This window comes from Giraffa tippelskirchi, chromosome 1, assembly GCF_054371585.1.
Source record: "Giraffa tippelskirchi isolate mGirTip1 chromosome 1, T2T-mGirTip1v1.2.pri, whole genome shotgun sequence".
NCBI classification, from domain to species: domain Eukaryota; kingdom Metazoa; phylum Chordata; class Mammalia; order Artiodactyla; family Giraffidae; genus Giraffa; species Giraffa tippelskirchi.
In genome coordinates this window covers 74614364-74635703 of record NC_137275.1, presented here as the reverse complement: position 1 = coordinate 74635703, position 21340 = coordinate 74614364, and the positions used below count along the sequence as shown (strand labels likewise).

The following is a 21340-nucleotide window of genomic DNA, read 5'->3' as shown; positions in this document are numbered from 1 at the left end:
AAAAAAAGGGATGGAGGGTCAGAAAAAGGTCACTTTAAGGAATAAATGTCATCAATTTTAAAAAGCTTTCCCCTTAATAGTCTTCACATACCTTGCATCTCAAAATAAAACGTATTAATATTGCTTCAGTAGTTTTAATAATAATGCTATTTTGTGTTTTTGTAAGAGTTTTTAAAATTTCTAAATAAATTTTGTTTTCTGTCAAGGAACAGTGAACACAGAATGTGGTTTTTGGATCACTGATGAAGAACTGAGTACAGGTGACTTGCTGAAACAATCTTTGCAAAGCATGATGGCAATACCTATTTTGAAATTACCCTCATGACTTCACCTTGCCCTTTCCTGTTGTACCTTTCCTTTGAGTTTTCTGGCAGGGGGTGGGGGAGGGTCTCTTTTTTTTTAATTAAGTTTGAACTAATTCCTTTATGTAGCCAATTGTTAGCTTGTAATAATTCACCACTCAAACATGAGCAATGAGAAAAAAAAATGTTATCTTCTCTGCCATTCCCTCTCACACATCCTTCATGATGTGGGTCAAGCTTCACTTCCTACCTGAGAGCCTCTGGGGACCATTCCAGCCACAGGCAGCTTGCATCCCTCTGACACATTTATTATACTGCCTTGATGGAATCTTTATCTTTTACAACTTAACTCCTCAGCCAGATTTTAACTGCCTCAGGCACAGACCACAGCACAACATATACCTCTCTGATTTAGCAGGTATTCAACCTTTGGCTGATTATAGCTGACTACACCAAAGTTTTACTGCTATTTAAAAATTCATGTTTCCCTTCTATACAAGCAAAAACAAAAGCTCATATCTCTCTCTCTACCAGTTTGCACCCACTAGGAGGGCTACAGGGCTTCTCTGGTGACTCTGGTAAAGAATCTACCTGCAATGCAGGAGACTCGGATTCGATTCTTAGGTAGAGAAGATCCCCTGGAGAAGGAAATGGCAACCCACTCCAGTATTCTTGCCTGAGAAACCCCATGGACAGAGGAGACTGGCAGGCTACAGTCCATGCAGTCATAAAAGAGTCAGACATGACTAGCTTCTAAACAAACAGGAGGGCTATAATCAAAAAAGAACAGATAATAACAAGTGTTGGTGAAGATGTGGATAAATTAGAACCCTCCTACATTGCTGGTGGGAATGTAAATGGAAAATAGTCTCGAAGTTCCTCAAAAGGCTAAACACGGTTACCTTAGGATCCAATAATTTCACTCCAAGATATGTATACAAGAGAATTATAAACATATTTCCACAAAAAAATTGGTACATGAATGCTCACAGCAGCACTGCTCATAGCACCAGAAGGTGAAAATAACAAAAATTTCCATCGATTGATGAAGTGTGGGGTTTCCAAAGAATGGAATGTTATCTGACTACCTATATAACACTATATGACTGTTTGAACTCTTCAGGCTTTCCAGAAAGGCATAAAAAGGCCCAGAATAAAATATAAAACTCTATCTTAATTTACTGTCTTAATCAGGAAGCTCTGCTTTTGTTTTTTATTTCTGTGTAGAGACTAAAACTAAAATAAAATCTTAAATATAATTCTTTGAGTTAAATGCAGTGATGGGAAAGATGGAAGGAGAGATAAAATGCAAACTAGAGAGGGAATGGGGGTGGGGTGGAGGTAGGATAGACATTTTAAAAGAGAAGCAAGATCATATAATCTAGTCATTAATTTTCCCAGTCTGCTCAGCTGCTGTATTTATACTAATTTCTTTCTTCATTTTTAATGTTTCATGAGTTCATCTTATCTCTCCTACCAATAATTATATAAACAATCATAGTGCTGCCTATACCACAGTCACTGTGCTAATAAGCCTTTTATATCATTATCTCTTTTCATCTTAACAACTCTGCCCTAAGCACTATTTTTAGCTTCATTTTCAGATAAAGCAAGGCTCAGAGAGATTAAGAAGCATTCCCAAGGTCACAGAGCTGGAAGGAACAGAACCAGGCTATGAATCTAGGCCTGATGCTAATGTGCACAATCTTACCCACTGGGTTACACTGCTACCCAAGCAGATTTATACGTCCCCTAAAGAAGCAAGAACACGCACAGAAACATATGGAATGATGCAGTCAGTATACAACACACGGTGTCTTAGAAACTTGAAAATAAAATTGCCCTCTGAGAGTGAAAGTACTCCCCACTGAGAGACATGGACGAGATTAGGCAGTTGTAGCATTAACCCATCCCCTTAACCAGCCAAGTACATATGTCTAGAAATATGGTATCAAGAAGCATGACTGTATGTCTACATACGAGAAGATCTATAAACAATGCTCACAGCAGCTTTAGTCATATGAAACTAAAACAGCAACAACCCACATATTCATCAACAGACACTACTCATCAATAAAATACAAAGGAACATTATTCATCAAATAAAAAGGGGATAGAGGCCATGACTGAAAAGCAAATGTAAGAGAAAGCTGTAACCCAAGATGGTGCAACCTTTCTGAAGAAGGAAGCTTGGTTCAAAATAAATTCCTCAAAGGTGTTGTCGACTGCCCTTTTGTCTAATCTCAGTCTCTCTTTGAGAACCCCATGAACAGTATGACAAGGCAAAAAGAGAGGACACTGAAAGATGAACTCCCCAGGTCGGTAGGTACCCATTGTGCTACTAGAGAACAGTGGAGAAATAACTCCAGAAAGAATGAAGAGACGGAGTAAAAGCAAAAACAACACCCAGTTGTGGATTTGACTGGTGCTGGAAGTCAAGTCTGATGCTGTAAAGAACAATATTGCATAGGAACCTGGAATGTTAGGTCCATAAATCAAGGTAAATTGGAAGTGATCAAACAGGAGAGGGCAAGAGTGAACATCGCTATTTTAGGAATCAGTGAACTAAAATGGACTGGAATGGGTGATTTACCTCAGGTGACCATTGTATCTACTACTGTGGGCAAGAATCCCTTAAAAGAAATGGAGTAGCTGTAGTAGTCAACAAAAGATTCCAAAATGCAGTACTTGGATGCAATCTCAAAAACAGCAGAATGATCTCTGTTCATTTCCAAGGCAAATCATTCAATATGACAGTAATCCAAACCTTGCTCTGACCAGTAATGCTGAAGAAGCTGAAGTTGAACGGTTCTATGAAGACCTACAAGACCTTCTAGGACTAACACCCAAAAAAGATGTCCTTTTCATTATAGGGGACTGGGATGCAAAAGTAGGAAGTCAAGAGATACCTGGAGTAACAGGCAGATTCGGCCTTGGAGTACAGAATGAAGCAGGGCAAAGGCTAATAGAGTTTTGCCAAGAGAATGCACTGGTCATAGCAAACACCCTCTTGCAACAATGAAAGAGAAGACTCTACACATGGACATCACCAGATGGTCAATACTGAATTCAGATTGATTATATTCGTTGCAGCCAAGATGGAGAAGCTACATACAGTCAACAAAAACAAGACCAGGAGCTGACTGTGGCTCAGATTGTGAACTCCTTATTGCCAAATTCAGACTTAAATTGAAGAGAGCAGGGAAAACCACTAGGCCATTCAGATATGGCCTAAATCAAATCCCTTCCGATTATACAGTGGAAGTGACAAATAGATTCAAGGGATTATATCTGATAGAGTGCCTGAAGAACTATGGACGGATGTTCATGACATTGTACAGGAGAAAGGAATCAAGACCATCCCCAAGAAAAAGAAATGCTAAACAGCAAAATGGCTGCCTGGGGAGCCCTTACAAATAGCTGTGAAAAGAAGAGAAGCAAAAAGCAAAGGAGAAAAGGAAAGAGACACCCATTTGAACGCAGAGTTCTAAAGAATAGCAAGGAGAGATAAGAAAGCCTTCCTCAGCGATCAGTGCAAAGAAATAAAGGAAAACAATAGAATGGGAAAGACTAGAGATCGCTTCAAGAAAATTAGAGATACCAAGGGAACATCTCATGCAAGGATAGGCACAATAAAGGACAGAAATCGTATGGACCTAACAGAAGCAGAAGATATTAAGAAGCAGTGGCAACAATACACAGAAGAACTATACAAAAAAGATCTTCACGATCCAGATAACCACTATGGTGTGATCACTCACCTAGAGCCAGACATCCTGGAATGCGAAGTCAAGAGGGCCTTAGGAAGCATCACTACAAAAAAGCTAGTGGAGGTAATGGAATTCCAGTTGAGCTATTTCAAATCCTAAAAGATGATGCTGTGAAAGTGCTGCACTCAATATGCCAGCAAATGTGAAAAACTCAGCAGTGGCCACAGGACTGGAAAAGGTCAGTTTCATTCCAATGTCAAAGTAAGGCAATGCCAAAGAATGTTCAAACTACCGCACAATTGCATTCATCTCACAAGCTAGCAAAGTAATCCTCAAAATTCTCCAAGCCAGGCTTCAACAATATGTGAAACGTGAACTTCCAGATGTTCAAGCTGTATTTAGAAAAGGCAGAGGAATCAGAGATCAAATTGCCAACATCCATTGGATCATCAAAAAAGCAAGAGAGTTCCAGGCAAACATCTACTTCTCCTTTACTGACTATGCCAAAGCCTTTGACTGTGTGGATCACCACAAACTGTGGAAAATTCTTAAAAGAGATGGGAATACCAGACCACCTGACCTGCCTCCTAAGAAATCTGTATGCAGGTCAAGAAGCAACAGTTAGAACTGGACGTGGAACAACAGACTGGTTCCAAATCGGGAAAGGAGTACATCGAGGCTGTATATTGTCACCCTGCTTATTTAACTTATATGCAGAGTACATCATGCAAAACACCAGGCTGGATGAAGCACCAGCTGGAATCAAGATTGCTGGGAGAAATATCAATAACCTCAGGTATGCAGATGACACCACCCTTATGGCAGAAAGCAAAGAAAAACTAAAGAGCCTCTTGATGAAAGTGAAAGAGGAGAGTGAAAAAGTTGGCTTAAAGCTCAACGTTCAGAAAACTAAGATCATGGCATCTGGTCCCATCACTTCATGGCAAATAGATGGGAAAACAATGGAAACAGTGAGAGACTTTATTTTGGGGGCTCCAAAATCACTGCAGATGGTGACTGCAGTCATGAAATTAAAAGATGTTTGCTCCTTGGAAGAAAAGCTATGACAAACTTAGACAGCATATTAAAAAGCAGATACATTATTTTGCCAACAAAGGTCCGTCCTATCAATGCTATGGTTTTTCCAGTAGTCATGTATGGATGTGAGAATTGGACTATAAAGAAAGCTGAGCATTGAAGAATTGATGCTTTTGAACTGTGGTGTTGGAGAAGACTCTTGCGAGTCCCTTGGACTGAAGGAGTTCAAATCAGTCCATCCCAAAGGAAATCAGTCCTGAATATTCATTGGAAGGACTGATGTTAAAGCTGAAATTCCAGTATTTTGGCCACCTGATGCAAAGAAATGACTCAATGGTAAAGACCCTGATGCTGGGAAATATTGAAGGCTGGAGGAGAAGGGGAAGACAGAGGATGAGATAGTTGGAAGACATCGCCGACTGGATGTGATGAGTAGTTTCCAGGAATTGGTGATGGACAGGGTAGCCTGGCGTGCTGCAGTCCATGGGGTCGCAAAGAGTCAGGCACAACTAAGCAACTGAACTGAACTGAACTATCTTTCTTTATCTGATAACAACCCTACGTCCTCCTGCACAGAGGTGAGCATGACCCTGGCCAAAACACTCAGAGAAGGCCAAAGAAAATATATGTGATAGATGAGCTCTGGTCATGCATGAGTTTCAGTGCTGCTGCCTGCAAGTCCAGGGCTAATTTAAAAAAAAAAAAAAGAGGAAATTCACTGATCTGTACATGTGACCCTTTAGGAAAGTGCTAAAGTAACATCTATAGTGCATAATGAAGCCACAGAAGTAATAGAAAAGCAACTGAATCTGTAGATTCATGAGATGATGCCTGATCATAGAGTGTATTAGACAGCAGTGTTGCAAGGCTGAAACCCAAAGAAATTTACCCAGCGTTCAAGAAAACGTTTTTAAAAAAAGAAACAAAAAAAACCTCTTCCTGACTAGTGTTTGAGTATAAAGAAATATTGTATAGAGTTAATCATTTGTAAGAAATATTCATCGAATAAGATATCTAAACAGAAACACACACCCCCACCCCGCCATTGGCCATACCAAGAGACTGTGGGATCTTAGTTCCCCAACCAGGGATTAAACCTGGGCAGTGAAACCACATAGTCCTAACCACTGGATTGCTAGGGAATTCTCCCCAGAAACACACTTAAATACACAAAATACAAAGTTATGTATTGATCTCTGACATAGAGGCTCTCAGAAGGAAACTAACTAACCCTGTATCCCCCTGGGAGCAAAATGGCTCAGTCTTCACTAATTTGGTCTTTGCAGCAACTTCATAGAAGTTAACTACTATGAGAATCAACTCTATACAGTTTAATGAGACCCTTCTTTGTTTGCTTAAGTTTGTTTGAATTGGATCTCTGTCCCTTGAGGGAAAAAAAAACAACTCCTGACTGATAGTAGAAAAATTATACTTTAATAATAGCAGATAAGACTTCATCTGAGCTAATGCTGAGTCCAGCACTTTTCTACATGATTCACAGGTATTAAATCATTTAATCTTCTATGAGGTAGGTACTACCATTATCAACTCAAATTTGTAGATGAAGAAAGTGAAGACAAAAAAAGAATAAAGAAAAAGAAAGTGAGACAGAAAGTACTGAAGTGACTTGCCTAAATCACAAAACAAGGTAGTGGCAGAACTAGGATTTAAGTCCGAGAATATGCTCTTGACTAGTATACTGAAGCCTAGAAAAAGGACAGCCAGACATTCAGAACTCCCCAATATCTCTGGACTGTCCAGGGAGAAAGGGTACCATATTCAGTCAAGCTGACTGATCTGCTAAGTAATTACTGCCCAGTAGTGGAGATGGGTAGATCAGACTCCGTAACACTCATCAATAAATTTACTCAGCCACTTGCCCTGCACAGATTCCATGATTAATAAGCAAGCTTAAGTAACTGATTTCCAAAGCAGATCCTAGTATGGGAAAAGAATACCATGAGTAGCTAACCAAAGCATCCCAGCCTTCCTGGGGTTTCTACTTTTCACTATTAATTTGGCATCCTGGATCCATCAGTTTCTTACAAGTTTGTTTAGAAGTGTGAAAGTAATAGTGTTAGTCACTCAGTCATGTCCAACTCTTTGAGACCCCACAGACTATAGCCCACCAGGCTACTCCTCTTGTCCACAGGAGTCTCCAGGCAAGAATATTGGAGTGTATAGCCCTTCTCGTCTCCAGGGGATCTTCCTGACCCAGGGATCGAACCAGGTCTCCTGCACTGCAGGTGGATTCTTTACCATCTGACCCACCAGGGATTCAGTCCTTGAGAGTCAGCTGAACTCTCGGTGCTCTGGACAACTGCAAGCCTTGGTAAGGAGCCTGAGGTATGGCCTCATCCCTTAATGACTAGTAGAAACCATTTATGGAAAAAGATGAATAGGGCTATTGTTAAAATTCTTCCCACCTGAGTTATAATAATGCAATCTTCAAGTAGTCAAATGAAAACTGCTAATTCAGGAGTAACTAAATAGCAACCACAGATAAGACATATTTCTATGAATGAATTATTAACCTTCATTGGAGATACAGTCCAGCTCACCACAATGCTCTGCCAAAAGTAGATCAGGAGGTACTAAAATCATCTAGCTGTCAGGAGAGAAATTCACTGTGTCCAAGAGAAGCCAGACATTAACATAGCTTTCACTTAAAGTACACTCCGGCGGAACCTCCATATCTAGTAGCTACTGGTGTCCAAGAATTTAAAGGTCTACCTTTGGCAATGTTCTTCATAAATTGGCATTTTGATCTCCTGTGTCCTTCCTCCCATTTTTCCTCACTCATTGTCTCTCCCTTGCTTCTAGAGGAGTAGAATCTTTTACTTCCCCTCAAAACACACCATTACAAAAGGTGCTGCTGGAAAAACAAAAGGGTGGGGTGGGGTGCAGGGGTGTTCCCTGGCTGTCCAGTGGTTAAGACTCTGTACTTTCACTTCTACGGACACAGGTTTGATCCCTGGTTAGGAATCTAAGATCCTGCATGCCACTCAGTCCAAAAAAAAAAAAAAGGTGCTGCAGAAGAATACAGGACTACACGCTAGCTCAGCACCCAAACCAGCCACCTCAGCCGTCCTGTGCCACTTCAGCCTGGCCTCCCTGTTTCCCGCCTCTTACCTCTCTATCACAAAACAAAAGGAAGAAAGATGAACCTTCTGTTCCCTCCACATCACACCTCCTACTTTTCCCAGTGCCTCTCCTCATCTATTCTTGGTTAAGGTGGCTCAGACAGTCAAGAATCCGCCTGCAATGCGGGAGACCTGGGTTTGATTCCTGGGTTTGGAAGATCCCCTAAAGAAAGGAAAGGCTACCCACTCCAGTATTCTGGCCTGGAGAATTCCATGGACTATATATCCATGGGGTCGCAAAGAGTCAGATACAACTGAGCAACTTTCACAAGGGTCAAAAGGACTAAAGTTCAAGTCCTGAATTAACCACGTGCTAGCTGTGAAACTTTGGGGAAGATGTTTAAACACTCTAAGCCCATTTCCTGTCCCTAAAATGGCAAAAAGAGAAACGGGGCTGTAGCAAGTGCTGAGCCTGGCGCTCAGCACTCAGGGTAACTGTCAGAGGCTGCAGGCACTGTGACTCCTACTCCGGGTGCTCTTCGGAGGCCTCAGAACACAGGGCAGCTCCCCAACAGGCTGGGGTTGTGACTGCCTTCTTCCTGTGGTTAGCATCTGCTGTTCCGCCAGGGCTGCACGATCGCTGGCAGGCAGAACTTTCAAATGGGAAATCTGAGGTTGCAAGAACAAGATTTTTACAAGTATTTTCTCTGAGCTTCCACTGCAAAGGGCTCAACGTAGGTACATAAATCTCCTTTTATCAATCTTAGAGTTGAACACTAAAAGACAAGCTGCAACTCCTAAACTCTGTCTTACTAATCAGACTATGCAAACATCAACCTAACAACCGATTCTTGGTTCTTTGAAAATCACTAAAATCTAAATACAAATAACACTCAGGCAGGACTTCTAATCTCATTTATGAGAGGGATAAGCTTCGTTTCAAATAAACTCAGGAGCCCTGTCCTGAATGATGTGTGGGAAAGGGAGGGTCTTTTCCAATAGCAGGAAAAGGCAATGTCCCAGTCTCCAGTGCTCTGCAGGCACTCCCCAGATCCAAGCTTTAAATAAATCTGGAGCCAAAACTCAAATGCAGAATTAACTCCAGTAAAAAAGACGATTTATTCTAATGACATACTTTACTGTCAGAAAGTTTACTACCATAGGCAGAAACAGCCCAGAAGGCAGAGAGAAGTTTTCAACAATGTGAAGCCACTCCTTGCTTGTTTCCGACTTCAACTGGACTTTGGTCTTCTGACCCTTTTAGCCGACACAGGAAACATTCCTACCCCTCCCCTGATGACTCTGCCCCAGGTGGCACCTTCTTTACCACCTGGTGCTGGGCTTGGTACTAGAAGGATGATCTTTCCATTGTGTGCATAAGCCACAAGCTGCCTTCAGAAAAAGACACTTGACCAGACAGGCAAGCACTAAAAAGTCTAACAGTGACAAGTCAAGGACACAAAGCAACCAGGACTCTGACCCACAGCTGGTCAAAGTATAAGTTGGCAGAACCACTTTGGAAAACAAGTGTACATTATTACCTAGTGAAGATGAAGATGTAAATACCCCATGGCACAGTAATTAAAGTCCTAGATATATGACCAGGAGAAGGCAATGGCACCCCACTCCAGTACTCTTGCCTGGAAAATCCCATGGACGGAGGAGCCTGGTAGGCTGCAGTCCATGGGGTCGCAAAGTCGGACACGACTGAGCGACTTCACTTTCACTTTTCACTCTCGTGCATTGGAGAAGGAAACGGCAACCCACTCCATTATTCTTGCCTGGAGAATCCCAGGGACGGGGGAGCCTGATGGGCTGCCGTCTATGGGGTCGCACAGAGTCGGACACGACTGAAGCGACTTAGCAGCAGCAGCAGCAGATATATGACCAGCACTCTCCAACTTACCAAGGACCTACGGTGTCCCTTCACAATGCTGAGAACTGGAAATCAAAAATGGGGTAAAACCTGGAAACTGAGAATTTTGTGATGGAAATGTTATGTATCTGTCCTGTCCAATATGAGAGCCACCAGCCATATGTGACTACTGAGCACTTGAAATGTGGCTAATGATGAGTTGAAATTTTAATTTCATTTAATTTTAATAATTTTAATATAAGTAGTTTCACATGGTTAGTGGCTATCCTACTGTATAATGCAGCAAGAAACTCAAAATATATGCCCTAAGATATATGCACAAGAATGCTCATTTCAGGATTGTTTGAAATACATAGAACAGAGACAACCCAGATGTCCACCTATAAGAAAATGGATAAGCTGCAGCACATGCATAAGATAGAATACTGCACAGCAGTGAAAAAGAAATTGATTCCATCTACAAGCATCAGTTCTGCTACATCTTAAAAATGGTGCTGAGGCAGGGAAAAAGTCATAAAAGAATTCAGAATGCAGAATGTGATGCATTTTTATAAGGTCCAAACATAAGTGTAACAAGTATTTGAAGAAAAACATTAGTGGTGCTAAAGTTAAAAAAATTTAAAAAACAGTCACTATTAATACAAAGACCAAGAGAGATTTTTGTATTAATATATGTAGCAATGAAGGGTACCATCTGGAAGGAGCTTAGAGGGAGCTTCAGTGACGTGGCTAATGTTCTGCTTCTGCCCTTTTATTGTTGTCTGTAGCACATATATTATACATATTGCTTTGTGCTTTCAGATACGTCACAATATAATAAGAAGAAAAGTACTATTAAGGTATAATCACTGCTTCCTGCATCTCACCCACCAATTCCCCATCCATGTGCAGACTGAGAGCTACTCCATGAAGGGAACCAGGTTTTACTCATCTGTGCATCTCCAGTACTCAGCGTAACAAAGGAGCACAGGAGATACTACTTCAGTGCCTAGAGAACAGAACTCAAATCTGAGAAAACCAGAATTCCCACAATCTAAAGTTGCTAAGTTTTGTCTGCCAGGTAATATCAGATACACATTCCCTAAGCTGTAACCAAAAAAATGTATTTCCTCCATTCTAAATGTGCTTTCCCTCACAGATCTGAAAGCAGAATGCCTTTTACAATCCAAGCTGTCTTTAAAAAGTGGTGTTTCTCAATGCTAAAGCTGAGGAATGGAAGCTCCATTAAGGAAGGACTGAGCCTCTTTGTTCATTTCTCTACCCCTAGAGGCTAGAATAGTGTTTGGCAAACAGGAAGAGCTTGATAAGTAGCTGTTGAATGAAGAAAAAGCAAGTTACCACTACTGCAAGCCTACTGTGTGTCTGAGTCTGTGCTAAAAACTTCACATAGATTATTTAATTTGTCCTTTACAATAACTTCAACACTTAGCAAGGTTAACTCACTTGCCCAGGAACATATAGACAAGTACTAGCTATGGTAAATAAGTACTAGCTGTGGTGGCAACTTACTTAAAATGGCAAAGGCAGGATTCAACTATCATCTCCCAGACTCCAAAGCCCATGCTCTTATTAAAAACAATGCTATATCACCACTCAAATAAAACAAAGTCAAGCTATCTTCCTTCTCCAATTTTAAAAACCAAACGTTAAAAGAAGATGTTGCACACAGTAAGTGAGCTCATATTAGGTGACTCATATTAGCTGACGGTGATGTTTACAGGCAACTTGAATTAGAACTTGTGTCAGCCAGAGACAGAGGAGATGAGCGAGGCCATCTCAAAAGAGTTAGCCAGGCTTCTCTCCATGTCCACCCCAACCTCATAATAATACTAGTTCACTTACTGGCTCATACACATAAACACACGCCCTTGACACCAGCAAGTACTATTTCTAAATGTTGTAAATGTCTAAAGGGAACAGAGTTATCCCATCAAAGGGATCATCTTATTATAGAGAACTTAAAAGTCCATTTGATCCAACCTCTAGGCAAGAAACTGACATTTTAACCTCATTTTAATGGCAGCTGAAGTTAACTTTGGTCCTCTGAGAAGTAACTGGTTGAAGCTGAGACCAGAAACTAGGTCTCCTACTTCCTGGGCTCACCTTGTTCTTTTCTCTCGATCACAGTGGAAGAAGCCAGTAAGGATTTGTTAAGGTCCCTCTCTAGGCAGCTATATTAATCTAAGTCCTTTACGTAGATTATCCTGTTTAATTCTCTTACCCGTTCTGGGAGTTAGATATTATCCCCAAGTATGAAACTGAGGGTAACACATTTGACATCAGTTACTTAAGCCAGACTGCTTCCACCTCACCCTGCAGATCTGCAAAGTAAAGAAAAAAAACAATGAACATCAATATATTAACAGAATGCTACAAAGCACTTTCAAGTTACTGAAAACGAAAGGAAATGTAAACTTCTGAAAAGAATATATCTTTAAATTATGCAAGCTTGAATATGCCCCAAATATTTTAACTCAGGACGGGAGTTTGGTTAAATGCTAATAACATAACCACAAACCAACTATGAAGATGTCACCTCTAAAAGTGAACTTACAGTTAACTGGACTGTTAGCTCAGTTGGTTAGAGCATGATGCTAAAAGTGAACCTAGAGACACAGACAGCACCTTTAAAAATTCCTAGCATTTGTAAGTAGATGTAAAAGTAAAAATAGAGTTATTTTAAAATCTCCCATTTAGGTTTAAAAAGATAATTTTTGAAAAATAATTCAATTTTTTCCTCCATTTTTCCATGTACCACACATATTATAGAATATTTTGCCACAACTGTTTTGAAGCCTTCCTTATTTTTCCTTCCTTCTCATCACCACATCCTCTTTCATGCAAAACAAGATGGGACTATCTGAGAGGCACCTTAGTTTCTCAAAAAAAAAAAGTTCTGTATGATTTTAAGATACTGTAATCATAACTTTATTTCTACATAATGCAAGAAACTGCCATGAAATTTGGAGAATATTACTTTTATTTCTGAAACGGAAACAAAACTATCTTGTATCTCTAATAGTGGTGCAACTCTCATTATGTAGGGGGAAAAAAGCTTTTATTACAGAGATGTTAAGAAATTTAAGCTGTTACTCAGAACGAAATGCTATAACCAATGGCTCCAACCACACCACTTGGAACGTTCTGAAATCTGTTTCTTTTTTCAAAAATAAAATCCCAACTACTTACCGAAAAAGTAAAACTGCCTGCTAACCAACTGTGTTTCTTTCTTTCATGCCAGAGGAGTTCTGTCAAAGAGGTTTCTAGTCTTCCTCTTTGATTTCTGCATCCTTTCTCCAGAAGGTTCCTAGCCTCCATGCGGTCAGACAATGATGTGTAATTTTTCTATTTTGCTTTAAAAGGGGGTTAAATATATTACTCCCCTTTTCTAACATACAATGCCGCCCACCAACCCCGTAAAAGAAAGCAGGAAAAGAGACAGCTTCACAGTAATCTCCTACTAAAACAAGACAGCATCTCTCTTCAGAGCCACTGCATTTTAAAAGGGTGCTAATTCTCATTTTATTTCGCTTTTCTTTCTCCTCAGTCTGGAGTTTAAAAAGCAGCCCACTTGATGTTATCAAATCATCAGATGAAAGGTTCTAGAAATAGCTTCCTATTTGTGGAAAGAGTCAGGAGACACAAAAAGGGAAAAGAGTGCTTGAATCGTCTTTCCTAAAGCATTTCGTGAGTAATGAATGCAAGCAAAATCCTGGAAGGCTTAGCTCTGAATTTAAGATACTTCCAAATGGGGCTGACTTAAAAGCTAAAGTAAAGTGCAATCAGAAAACAACCAGAAACACTGAGACACCAAAAGCAAAGTTCAAAAACACATTTTCCCGGTGCCACGGAGCACACCCCGAATCAAACCACAGCTGCTTTAGGTGCGGTCTCTACAGCAGCTCCGGGTTGGTCTGTTTCAGGTTACACATGCCCTTCTCTGTCAGTTGTCCCGGTGTGCCCACTTCACACATTCATAAATGACTCAAAGTGCCACCTGCCCCCGAACGTCCCAGTTCCTGACACCCCCGCGACCGTCCGCGCACTTACGTGTCCGCGTGCGCACATACACACACACGCGTGTCCACACACACCCTCGCCCCAGCTCCGCCCAGGAGGCGGACTCCGACCAGGCGAACCCAGCACGGTCTCGGCAAAGTGGGTGGTGCCGGGAACCGCGGCCGCCGAGCCCCTAGACCCCAGAGTAAACTCCTCGCGGCAGCCGGAGTCCCTCAAACCGCAGAGGCCTCGCCGGCTCCCATTTCGCGGGGAAGCTTCCGGGCCCTTCACCGCAACGGTGTCACCCGAGCCCCGGAATTTAAATAGGGGCAGGAGAGGAGGAAGGGGAGGATCCTCTTTTTGACTTTCTGCGTCGCAATTCCTCCCAGTTTGCTGACAGCCTAGTCGGGGTGGGGGGCGCTCCCGTCTTTAAAGCGGTTTCCGGCCTCTCCGGGCGCCTGGGTTCTGCAGGTCAGAAGGAGAGCTCCGAGAACGCCTGGAAGGTGTACACAAGGCGGAGGGGCACCCTGCCCGCCCGGCCCCGGCGCAGCCCCGCCGCCCGCGTCCCGCAGGCACTGAAGGCGCCGCGCCCCGACCTCCCCGCGCGCCCGGCTCCGGGTCGCCGCGGAAAGCGCCCCGCAGCCGCAGCCGCCCCTCCGGGAGCCAAGCGCTGACAGCGGAGCGGCGCCGAACGCGGCAGGCGCGCGGCTGCAGCTCCGCGGTGCCCTCCTTCCTAGAACCCCAGCCCCCGCCCCGCGCACCTCGGCGGCAGCCGAACCGCCGCTCGGGATTCCGGCTGTGACAGCTCCACCGACCCGGCTCAGGGTTTCTCCGATTTCGGCGTCACAATAATAAGGAAGTTTCCCCGCAAGCCTGCGGGCGGCGGAATGCGCTGGGTAAAGGACGGCCCGGACGGCCAATGGGCTTCCTTCTGGGGCGGACCTGCACCAATGGTGGCCGCGGCGGAGCCGGAGGCGGGGCGGCGAGATCCGCGGGCTGGAGGCCGGGAGAGGCCCAGGCCCTGGAGGGAGGCGGGGGCCGCCCACAGTGACAAGACCACCGCGGGCTCCGCGAAGGAACAGCGGCGTCGGTTTGTGTCGGTGAAGATCCGGCTGCAAGATACAGAGCATTAGCGCTGGAACTGGATTGCTTTTCACTGGGAAGGACACTAATCAGCGGTTGGTTTTTCAGGTTCTGAGCTCTGAGTCTCATTATTTGTGCAAGGTGGTCAAAAGCCTTGGGCATAGGGGGAAAAGCTAGAGGTGACAACTGAGAGTGCGTTGTAAGCATCGTATTCCATCCACGATGGAGGAGTCTTGTTTCACTCGCCTTCGGAGGACTGGAGGAAGCGCCAAGCTGAAAGCCGGGCTGCGCGATGGGACAGGCGGGAAGGAGGTCGGCGCTTTCCTGGGAACCTCGCAGACAGCTGGGGTGGAAGAGAAAAGCGGCGCAGCAGCAGCAGCAACGGGAGCTTGGGGAAGACTAGGGGGGTTGCTGAGAAGCATGAAAAGAAATCAGTGAGCGGCAGATATGAGAGACACTAAGTGGCCAAAAACCCAGTAATAGATAAAGAAGTTTGTCTCCCCTACTTTCCCTGGCGCTGAATCTCAGAGCTTCCGTCTCCTCCCCAAGGTCAGAGTGCTTTCCGAGTTACCCTGATCCTTGTCTGATCCACAGATAATCTTGTGAAGAAAACATTCTCACAGAAGTGACTTCAGGAGTCTACCGCACCACCTCCCATACCCCTAAATTTGCAACACAGAACAGAAATACTGGGGAAGTACTATATTAACTCAAAGGAATGACTTAACTCGTGGAAGAATTTCTGTAACCTGCCATTTGAACTGGGAAGGTCCTGTGAGGCCAGATTCTTCCCAAGGACATTCAAATCAGGTCAGGTCTGCAGTTATCTTTGAGAATTAACTAGATTCACCAAGCAGAAAAGAAGTTTTGGGGAGTAATACATCCTGGGGATGGGGCACTGTTGCCTGGCATATAGGCTGTCACTGACATATGCAAGTTGTCATACGCTCCTGTGACAAGGCAAGAAAGCAAGATCGCAGTTACCAGGTAGCTAACTGTCATCTATGAAAATGATTCCCACCTTTGAAGTTTGAATCACACTGGATACCTTTAGAAATGCCGGGGACAAGATTAACACAATTCCCTTATGCTCCAGAGGTGTGGTGGTTTCACAAAAGTCCAGGTCTCTTACCAAGACATAATCCCAATTCAGAGTTGGTATCACCAAAAAGAATTGGAGGAATGGCAAAAAAGAAATCACTGTGGGAAGGAGGTTTCCCCATGGTCGAGAAGGAAAGAATAAGAGTCTATTTTCATGTCCCGTATATGAGGTTGTAGTCAGTTAGCATTTAGGTCAATATCTCTGGCTCATAGTTTTTCATATGAAATTTTATCTTGAAAAAAAAGTTAGTTACCTGAGACTAAAGTATGGAGTTGAGATAGGAGTCAGAATTACAAACTGAAGTACTCTAAAGGTCCTTACCAAATAAACATCCAGAACCCTGGGAACTTACTCTTCTAGAATAATCAGTGACGGTACACACTCCACTTCATTTTAATTTCTTAACTGAACCAACGTAAAATTGCAGTTTCCTCAATAAGCATGTCCTGCTCCATTTACCAAAATGGCTTTAAATGACCCCAGCAACAGCAATAGTCCTAATAGCAGATATTTAAACTGGCTTGAAGAGGTACCATGGTTTACTTTTTCTTTCTATTTCTGTAGCTCTGTCTTCCATCCATTTTTTTCTGACTTCCACATGTTCTCTACCAGATACACTCTACACTGAGCATCAAAACGGAACAGTCCCTATAGCCTTGGAGGGGGAGACAAACATTAGCCAAATAGCCATAATAAGAACTAGACAGTCACTAATCATGAGAAATTTTCCAAAAGAAAAGCATTCATGTTAAAAATATTTAACCCCAACAAGAACTGTAAACAGAATGGAGCTCCAGTTAATGCTATGTATGCTGAAGTATTTAGGAGGAAATATCTGATGTTCGCAACTTATTCTGAAAATGTTATTTTAAAAGATGGACTGACAGATGAATGAAGGGATGGATAGATATGTGATAAATCACGTACAGCAAAAATGTTAAGTATAGATTAACATGGTAGGTAGATGGTGAATAACCATGCATTACTGCCAACTTTTTTGTATGTTTCAGTTCAGTTCAGTCACTCAGTTGTGTCCGACTCTTTGCGACCCAAGGAACCGCAGCACACCAGGCCTCCCTGTCCATTACCAACTCCCAGAGTCCACCCAAACCCATATCCATTGAGTCGGTGATGCCATCCAGCCATCTCATCCTCTGTTGTCCCCTTCTCCTCCTGCCCTCAATCCTTCCCAGCATCAGGGTCTTTTCAAATGAGTCAGCTCTTCGCATCAGGTGGCCAAAGTATTGGAGTTTCAGCTTCAACATCAGTCCTACCAGTGAACACTCAGGACTGATCTCCTTTAGGATGGACTGGTTGGATCTCCTTGCAGTCCAAGGGACTCTCAAGAGTCTTCTCCAACACCACAGTTCAAAAGCATCAATTCTTCAGCGCTCAGCTTTCTTTATAGTCCAACTCTCACATTTGGAAAGTTTATATTAAAAATTGTTGTGAGTGCAGTGAAAATTGCTCAGTCGTGTCTGAGTCTTTGACCCCATGGACTGTACAGTCCATGGAATTCTCCAAGCCAGAATACTGGAGTGAGTAGCCTTTCCCTTCTCCAAGGGATCTTCCCAACCCAGGGATCGAACCGAGGTCTCCCGCATTGCAGACAGATTCTTTACCAGTTGAGTCACAAGGGAAGCCCCCCCAAAAATTGTTGGAACACCAAAAATAAATAATCAAACAAATAAATAAATAGTGGGATAAAGGCAGAAGGGATCACATGGTCCAGCTGAAGCACTGAGCATCACATAAGGGATCTCCAATAGCAGGGGCCAATTCCCAAGCTTGCTGCACCTCCACCTGAACAGACATCAATTTGTTCCGTTCTTCACAACTTCTTGAATGCATATGTCTATTTTTGAATTGAAAGAAATTTTAGTGCAGTAGGAATACTGTTTAATAATTATTGTTCTCTGTGTTTACTTACACTGCGGACAAACTTCCACTTGATAAAATTTTGACAGAGACAAACTTCTGGTAAGTCAGATTAAGCATGTGGGGAAACAGGGAGTTTCCTGGCGGTCCAGAGGTTAAGCCTGGGCAGCTTTCACTGTGGTGACCCAGGTTCTATCCCTGGTCAGGAAACAAAGATCCCACAAGCCGCACTATGTGGCCAAAACCAAAAAAATGTGGAGGGAAAAAAACAGGCCAGCCACAACATTCTGTCCTACAGGCATATTTTTGAGGAACAAGTGTCTCCATCTCTAGGAAGGGACAGCAATGATTATTTAGCAGGTAATGGGTATGCACCCTGGAAAAGTACACGATCACAACAGTGTTTCTTGGTACCACAGAGACCCCCAAAATTACACATTTTGTCAGTCAAGTCAATACTCAATGGAAAAATTGGTTGTAAAACAGTTCTCACATTTTTTTTGGTTGTTTAACAGAGTTTATCAAGGAGGCCTATCTATTCCCAGGATGGTTGTCTGAGGAGCCCTTACAAATAGCTAAGAAAAGAAGAGGAGCAAAAGGCAAAGGAGAAAAGGAAAGATATACGCATTTGAATGCAGAGTTCCAAAGAATAGCAAGGAGAGATAAGAAAGCCTTCCTCAGTGATCAATACAAAGAAGTAGGGGAAAACAATAGCATAGGAAAGACTAGAGATCTCTTCAAGAAAATTAGAGATACCAAAAGAACATTTCATGCAAAGATGGGCTCAATAAAGGACAGAAATGGTAAGGACCTAACAGAAGCAGGAGATATTAAGAAGAGGTGGCAAGAATACACAGAAGAACTATGCAAAAAAAGATACTTATGACCCAGATAACCACAATGGTGTGATCACTTACCTAGAGCCAGACATCCTAGAATGTGAAGTCAAGTGAGCCTTAGGAAGCATCACTACAAAAAAGCTAGTGGAGGTGATGGAATTACAGCTGAACTAGTTCAAATCCTAAATGATAATGCTGTGAAAGTGCTGCACTCAGTACACCAGCAAATTTGGAAAATTCAGCAGTGGCCACAGGACTGGAAAAGGTCAGTTTTCATTCCAATCCCGAAGAAAGGCAATGCCAAAGAATGCTCAAACTACCACACAATTGCACTCATCACACACGCTAGCAAAGTAATGCTCAAAATTCTCCAAGTTAGGCTTCAACAGTTCATGAACCTAGAACTTCCAGATGTACAGACTGTATTTAGAAAAGGCAGAAGAACCAGAGATCAAATTGCCAACATCTGTTGGATCACTGAAAAACAAAGAGAATTCCAGAAAAACATCTACTTCTGCTTTACTGACTATGCCAAAGCCTTTGACTGTGTGGATCACAACAAATTGTGAAAAATTCTTAAAAGAGATGGGGATACCAGACCACCTTACCCACCTCCTGAGAAACCTGTATGCAGATCAAGAAGCAACAGTTAGAACCAGACATGGAACAATGGACTGATTCAAAATTGGGAAAGGAGTACGTCAAGGCTGTTCTTTGTCACCTGCTTATTTAACTTATATGCAAAGTACATCATGTGAAATGCCAGGCTGGATGAAGCACAAGCTGGAATTAAGATTGCCAGGAGAAATATCAATAACCTCAGATATGCAGATGATACCACCCTTATGGGAGAAAGTGAAAAGGAACTAAAGAGCCTCTTGATGAAAGTGAGAGAGGAGAGTGAAAAAGTTGGCTTAAAACTCAACATTCAGAAAACTAAGATCATGGCATCCACTCCCATCACTTCATGGCAAATAGATGGAGAAACAATGAAAAGAGTGACAGACTTTATTTTCTTGGACTTCAAAATCACTGCAGATGGTGAATGCAGCCATGAAATTAAAAGACGCTTGCTTCTTTGAAGAAAAGCTATGACAAACCTAGACAGCCCATTAAAAAACAGAGTCATTACTTCGCCGACAAATGTCCATCTAGTCAAAGCTATAGTTTTTCCAGTAGTCACATATGGATGTGAGAGTTGGAACATAAAGAAAGCTGAGCGCTGAGGAATTGATGCTTTTGAACTGTGGTGTTGGAGAAGACTCTTGAGAGTCCCTTGAACTGCAAAGCGATCAAACCAGTCCTGAATATTCATCGGAAGGACTGATGCTGAAGCCGACGCTCCAATACTTTAGCCACCTGATGCGAAGAACTGACTCACTCGAAAAGACCCTGATGCTGGGAAAGGTTGAAGGCAGGAGGAAAAGGGGATGACAGAGGATGAGCTGGTTGGATGACATCACCGACTCAATGGACATGAGTTTAAGCAAACTCCAGGAGGTGGTGATGGACAGGGAAGCCTGGTGTGCTGCAGTCCATGGGGTCACAAAGAGTCAGACATAACTGAGTGACTGAACTGAACTGAAATTATCTAGGCTTATTGAAAACTGTCCTGTAATACATCACATTAATTTATTAATGTGAAAAAATAACTTGGAAGAAAGATATGGAAAATCAATATTGCCATCAATAAAATAATCATTAAGTATTTATTGAAAGTCTTCTATATGTAGAGGACAAGAAGCATCTTTCCTGACTACAAAGATCCTACAGTCATTATGACTAATCCTTTGTTTTTCTTGAAACTATTCATAATTTAAGTTTGTATTTGTTCTTATCAAGCCATTTGGATGAGACACAAGCACCTTAGATATAAAAAACTCACTACTGTCATATAGGTGGAAATTAATTAACATTAACAAGATTTGATGGTTGAGCATTTCCTAAGAAAGTCTTTAGGGTGACCTTTGGTTTGTCCCTGAAGATTGCATAAATAGAACCTTGGAGCAATTGCATAGTTCATGTTGCAATGAGTGTGATTCATTAATACAATACTTTTCTTAATCCTAGCAGAGGCATCTGCAGTGTGTTGCCTGATTTCTCCCTCTCATTTTTACTAAATAAACCTATACTTTTAGCATACTCCAGAAGAAATAAGTAATCAAGGCAGTTATATCTGTAAAGTTGATATATACTATAACATAATGTAATTTTAAGTCTGTAAAAAAAATAAAAGAGTATTGTTTGTGTTTCCAAACCTTATGGCTATCCCCTTATATAAAGGGGAATGTATTAACTGGTGTATAACTTTCTATTTGCCTTTGGCATTTTGTTTTCATCCTATATGTATACACCATGCTTTCTGAATTTGTGTACCATTAGACACAACCAAGCATGCAGTGAAAGGTGTTAGTCACTCAGTCACGTCTA

At 42.3% G+C, this 21340-nt stretch overlaps 1 protein-coding gene and 1 long non-coding RNA gene across 13 annotated transcripts in view; one reads left to right on the top strand and one right to left on the bottom strand.

Moving 5' to 3' along the window:
• Positions 1-14853, bottom strand: part of HERC3 (HECT and RLD domain containing E3 ubiquitin protein ligase 3) — a 138114-nt gene extending 123261 nt beyond the window's left edge. For 5 of the 12 annotated variants that reach the window (XM_081594384.1, XM_081594333.1, XM_081594421.1 and 2 more), the window contains exons 1-2: positions 14770-14853; positions 12231-12330 (exon numbers count right to left, since the gene is read on the bottom strand). The gene's annotated coding sequence lies outside the window, so the exon portion shown is untranslated. Of the gene's footprint in view, positions 1-12230; positions 12331-13198; positions 14474-14769 lie in introns of those variants that run through there. The other 7 variants (XM_081594402.1, XM_081594362.1, XM_081594395.1 and 4 more) reach the window with 5 other exon arrangements.
• Positions 14791-18832, top strand: LOC145546740 (uncharacterized). Its single transcript, XR_014083175.1, has 2 exons — positions 14791-16078; positions 18587-18832. It is a non-coding gene; the product is annotated as an uncharacterized LOC145546740 (long non-coding RNA).
• Positions 18833-21340: the final 2508 nt, after the last annotated feature.